We start from the raw sequence: 6,000 nt of genomic DNA, 5'->3' as shown, positions 1-6,000 counted from the left end.
TCAGGTTAACTGTTTTATCATAATAATATATTTAAACCAATAAAACTGTAGCAAAGTGAGAAAATAATGACATATCCTTTATCTGTTTCTCATGGAGAAAGTATGTGACTGACAACTGTAAAAAGTCGTAAACAAGCGAGCTGATAAATATTGCTTTTCTACTGAGATATACTTTATACGGATTACATAAGAAAGACTTTTTTCGCTTCAGTAGAGTTTCATCGCATATAGATCCGGTAGACATGCTTTGCTTCCTGTAGTTATATGCAAGTTTATTAAAAAGTTATCCCAACTAAAATCAAAACATTATCAAGACATGTAAATGATCCGCAGAGTTTCCGAGTACAAAACGAACTTAGCTAAACAAAATCAAATGAAATGCAAACAAACAGTGAAACATAGCATCATTTAGCCCGATTAATTAACAATATAACCTACCTAGTTACGTAATTTGTACACTGAACCAAAATATAAAATCAAAATATTTAATTCCCTTCCAACCATTAAATAAACTCCCCGCGTACAATTCGATCGAATCGAGCCAACTAAAATCCCACCGAGTAAAAATGTGACGTTTCCCTTGCAACGAAAACCGCTCAACCAAACTGGCAACGCTCCCGCGTGCGTCCACTATCGTTCCGGTTCATCAATCGACACACTTCGGGATCCGAGAACCGGCTCCATCTTCAACGAGCAATATCGAACCACCAGTCGCTCAAATGACGCACGGGAATCAGAAGCGTTTGCCAGCTCGTCTACACCGTCATCAATGTTGGGCGCACCGTGCGGTGCCCCAGCCAACGTGGAAGACCCTGGGCGGAAGTCGCTATGGTAAGTACCACGCTCTCCCCACCAAGATGAGAGAGTGAGCTTTCGACGACGATAGGTCCGCTCGTCGTTTGATGGCGGGTCTGTCCCGACTCACGCCGGAGTCGGCTTTAGGGTTACGGCAGGTATTTGAGTGTGGGTTCTAATGCTTGGCGTACGCTCGACAACCAATGAAAGGGACACTTTTTGACTGTAACTTATCCGTATCAAATCGGAAGCTGAGAAGATTCTGACACAGTGGAGTTACGGAAAATTCAGGTTGCTTCTATTGGTTTTAGCGCCTATGATGAGAATTAGACCATGGACAGAAACACCTGCCGAGCTCCTATTACTTTTTGCTATTGTTAACACTAAGCTGTATTCAGTTTTCCGCGATTGGCCGTTAGCTTGCCTGCAGGTTAGTCTCTGATTTGACATTTCTGGAGGTCAATTGCACCACCGCCCCGAGCATTCTGACCAATGTGACATAAAAGATGGTCCTGATTAAGTGAATTCAAGCCTTTTTATATACCACATTGATCAAAATACTCGAACGGTGGGTGCAGTTGACCTCCAGAAAAGTCAAATCAGTGACTAACCTGCAGACAAGCTGGCGGCCATTACCGCTCGCGAAAAACTGGATAGGAAAGCCAACGAAAAGTTGTGCCTATCTCTCTTGCATTACCGTTTTTGATTCAATGAAAATACATATAAGAGTTGTCCCAAATCAAATTGCATCACGAAAAAACGGTAAAGAAAATTACCTAATCTTCTTCAAACTTTCAGAAAATAAAAATATTACTCAGTGGTAAGCTTTTGAAGTATTTATTTTATTCAACTTCTTACCATAACTAAACCATAAGGTTCTGCACAACATCTGGCTGCAGCTTATTTTGTATGGAGCCCCACTTTTTGTATACACGGAACCATGAAACAACTCACTTTTACGGTTCCTTTCACTCAAATCCGCCCTTGCGTGGAAGAAGCCAAAAATAAGTAAAATGCAAAAAAATCCGGTGAGTACTTTGCCTTTACTCCCGTGTTGAATTTTCACCCACTATGAAGTTTCACCAACTCAAATTTATGTTATTTTCACTCACTCGAAACTATGGTGAAAACAACTCAAATTTGGCTTCTTCCACGGAACAGCACACGTTGGGTCGATGCAGCTCTCTTTGTTTATAATATCATTCATGAGAGAGAGTAAGAAAACTACCTAATATTGAGTTAAAATTTGAACTGTACTCAAAGTTGAGTTCTTTAAACTTTTTTAGGTTCTTTATTTTTCTGTGTATGTCCTCAGATTTGACCTCCTTGGGATGCTTCCGTACTACCGTTAACCGCAAGTCGAGCACACACGTACATGGATGCCATATACAGATGTGCTCGACTTGCGGTTAGCGGCAGCGTAGGGCCTGTGCGTTGGGAGGTTTATGTCAGAGAAGGCAGACGTTTCTGTAGACACTTCACGTAAAAATTTAATGTTATTTATTATTAAGATTTCTAATACTTTTTTGCCAAAGCAGGCGCTTAATGATATGTATAAGAAAAAACTTATACATCGCATTAGTCACATACATCACGAAACTTATACTTTTCATTAACTTATTAATGTTATTAGCTTTTTGGTATAGGATCATTCATTAGGTGGCATAAAGAAGAGTATAAGTATTTTCGAATAGTTTTTTGCCATAACATATAAGGTTATTTTTTACGTGTTCTTGAGGTAGATCTCTCCGTTTACAGTCACGAACGGCGCACTCCGTTTACCACATGAGCAGATATCACTTGTCAAATCATGTATTTCTTGGCTGCTTAAAGTTGCTGCTTCCTTAATTCCTCCGAAACATCTAACTTGTGCTGGGCGGTGAAGAATAGTAACCACAGGAACTGCCGGATTTCCGGCTTTACTAACTGTTGATTGCACGATTCCGAGTTGTTTTCTGTTGCCCCGATAGGAGAGTTGAGGATTTTCCAGGTGCTTGTGTAAAATAAATTTGCTGCGTTGCGTTTTCGGGTAACGCTATTTTTTCAATTATCGAAAAACTGACAGTGATAAAAATACAGTGTAAACAATACACTCTTAACTACTTTTACCCAAATATCCAAGAGAAAATACTCAATGTGTAACTTTCTACAGCGTTTTCACGTGGTGCAATTCGATGTGTGACAACCTCTACTGTGCAACTAAAGCCTAAAACTGCGCAGTTTTCGATGTCTACTTAAAAGTTAGTCCTTTTTCTATGTTTCATAATGTCCCAATGGACGCTATGCACAATTAAGCAATTATGGTAAATAATTTGAGTCATATTACAATATTTCATAAACTGTTTATGAAAACGAACAGAAATCGGAACTAAGCAAAATTTCACATAATTAGTAGAAAATGTGAAGTAAAAACACTTCCAAAGCTTTGGGACTGTAAGGGCATCTTTAGTAGAGTTTTAAATTGCTCCCATTAGAAAACTAAATTGAAACTGTAAAAATGCCATCTCAACAGACATTGTAGTTTTAAAAATTCGAACAGATTCGTTGGGAAATTTAAAACCGGCATACTGCTCAGTTGTATTTTTGCACATTTTTGCAACAGAATTTACTCGAGTTCAAAACAATAGAAGTTGAAGTCATCAGATACAAAAAATACTGTTTTATTGATTTCGTAACAGTTTGACATTGGAATTGACCTCGGAAGATTATTTTTTCGCTTTCCAGTATGAAACATGTGCAGTTTAAAACTGCTACTGAAGATGCATTTTTTGTTTTATATCTTTGAATCTTTGGAAGTTATAAAATATGAAACTCGTGAAATTACTACTGTAACATAACCAAATATGCCCTAACAGTATTGTTAAATTTATTCCAACGGGTAAGACATTTTCTGTAATTATATTTCGCATATAAATCCGTTTGCAAGAGGAATATAATTTCCTAGAAATACAATTTGTTTTAATATACAATCACCTTCTTTGAATGTTTGATAAATGTTTGTGTCCATTTTACCATCTGGTGATCTGCTAGATATTGTGCAGCCAACTCTAAAAGGTCAAATTTCGGATTCTTCCGATCTTTCTTCCGAACTTTTTGTTTCACTCGTTTGACAGATAACTTTTTGTTTAACTGTACGACATCAAGACGCGGCTCCTAGTATCACCTCCCATGCGCTCTATGACTATTATTTACTGTAAATTCTCGAAAAAAGGTCTCCTGAATCTACGGAATAGTCGGAATCCATCATAGGCTATAGCAGCGGTTCTCAACCTTTTTCTTGGAAGGTATACTCTTTCTTACTTTTGCATGCATTAAGGTACCCCTTTTCTATCGCCGTTCTTGAGCTTGAGCTTAATTGATTGCCCGTAGTTGCTACTCCATTGTGACCAAATCAGCTGTTCTTGCACAGAGAAGCAAGAGATGTTTGCTTGGGACTAGTACTCATCTTCGATGTACAAGTTCTGATGATCTCATTTGTTAGGTCACAAAGAAGGAGGCTTCTGAGCTTCTTGCAAGAAGGCTTCCGAGCCTCTTGGAAGCCTCCTTCCGAGCCTCTTGGCTTTCGAGCATCCTGGAAGCAGGCTTCCGAGCCTCTTGGACAGAGGCTTCCGAGCCTCTTGGACAGAGGCTTCCGAGCCTCTTGGACAGAGGCTTCCGAGCCTCTTGGACAGAGGCTTCCGAGCCTCTTGGACAGAGGCTTCCGAGCCTCTTGGAAGAAGGCTTCTGAGCCTCTTGGAAGGAGGCTTCCGAGCCTCTTGGAAGGAGGCTTCCGAGCCTCTTGGAAGGAGGCTTCCGAGCCTCTTGGAAGGAGGCTTCCGAGCCTCTTGGAAGGAGGCCTGAGCCTCTTGGAAGGAGGCTTGAGCCTTCTTGGAAGGAGGCTTCTGAGCCTCTTGGAAGGAGGCTTCGAGCCTCTTGAAGGAGGCTTCCTGAGCCTTCTTGGAAGGAGGCTTCTGAGCCTCTTGGAAGGAGGCTTCGAGAGCCTCTTGAAGGAGGAGGCTTCTGAGCCTCTTGAAGGAGGCTCTGAGCCTCTTGGAAGGAGGCTTGAGCCTCTTGGAAGGAGGGCTTCCAGGCCTCTTGGAAGGAGGCTTCTGAGCCTCTTGAAGGAGGCTCTGAGCCTTCTTGAAAGGAGGCTTCTGAGCCTCTTGAAAGGAGGCTTCTGAGCCTCTTGAAAGGAGGCCTGGAGCCTCTTGAAAGGGAGGCCTGAGCCTCTTGAAAGGAGGCTCTGAGCCTCTTGAAAGGAGGCTCTGAGCCTCTTGAAAGGAGGCTTCTGAGCCTCTTGAAAGAAGGCTCTGAGGCCTCTTGAAAGGAGGCCTGAGCCTCTTGAAAGGAGGCTTCTGAGCCTCTTGAAAGGAGGCTTCCAGGCCTCTTGAAAGGAGGCTCTGAGGCCTCTTGAAAGGAGGCTTCTGAGCCTCTTGAAAGGAGGCTTGAGCCTCTTGAAAGGAGGCTTGAGCCTCTTGAAAGGAGGCTTCTGGAGCCTCTTGAAAGGAGGCTCTGAGCCTCTTGAAAGGAGGCTCTGAGCCTCTTGAAAGGAGGTTTGAGCTCTTGAAAGGAGGCTTCTGAGCCTCTTGAAAGGAGGCTGAGCCTCTTGAAAGGAGGCTCTGAGCCTCTTGAAAGGAGGCTTGAGCCTCTTGAAAGGTGGCTTCCAGGCCTCTTGAAAGGAGGCTTCTGAGCCTCTTGAAAGGAGGCTTCTGAGCCTCTTGAAAGGAAGCCTGAGCCTCTTGAAAGGAAGCTTCTGAGCCTCTTAAAAGGAGGCTCTGAGCCTCTTAAAGGAGGCTTGAGCCTCTTGAAAGGAGGCTGAGCTCTTGAAAGGAGGCTTTCAGGCCTCTTGAAAGGAGGCTCTGAGCCTCTTGAAAGGAGGCTTCTGAGCCTCTTGAAAGGAGGCTCTGAGCTCTCTTGAAAGGAGGCTTGAGCTCTTGAAAGGAGGCTTCCTGAGCTCTTGAAAGGAGGCTTCTGAGCCTCTTGAAAGGGAGGCCTGAGCCTCTTGAAAGGAGGCTCTGAGCCTCTTGAAAGGAGGCTCTGAGCCTCTTGAAAGGAGGCTCTGAGCCTCTTGAAAGGAGGCTTCCGAGCCTCTTGAAAGGAGGCTTCCAAGCCTCTTGAAAGGAGGCTTCCGTCAATCTATTCAGGATCACCCTCTCTAACATCTTACCAAATGTGTGTAGTAGGCAAATTGGTCTGTATGTCGAAGGCTCTCCCGGCTCTCCACTG

General features: G+C 43.0%; 1 protein-coding gene across 2 annotated transcripts in view; it reads left to right on the top strand.

Moving 5' to 3' along the window:
* Window positions 1-813: 813 nt before the first annotated feature.
* Window positions 814-6,000, top strand: part of LOC134205589 (sex determination protein fruitless) — a 692,280-nt gene continuing 687,093 nt past the window's right edge. The window contains exon 1 of one of the 2 annotated variants that reach the window (XM_062680960.1): window positions 814-831. The gene's annotated coding sequence lies outside the window, so the exon portion shown is untranslated. The remainder of the gene's footprint in view (window positions 832-6,000) is intronic. The other variant, XM_062680959.1, reaches the window with a different exon arrangement.

Source organism: Armigeres subalbatus, chromosome 1 (assembly GCF_024139115.2).
Source record: "Armigeres subalbatus isolate Guangzhou_Male chromosome 1, GZ_Asu_2, whole genome shotgun sequence".
In the NCBI taxonomy this organism is placed as follows: domain Eukaryota; kingdom Metazoa; phylum Arthropoda; class Insecta; order Diptera; family Culicidae; genus Armigeres; species Armigeres subalbatus.
This window is presented reverse-complemented; position numbering and strand designations above follow the sequence as displayed.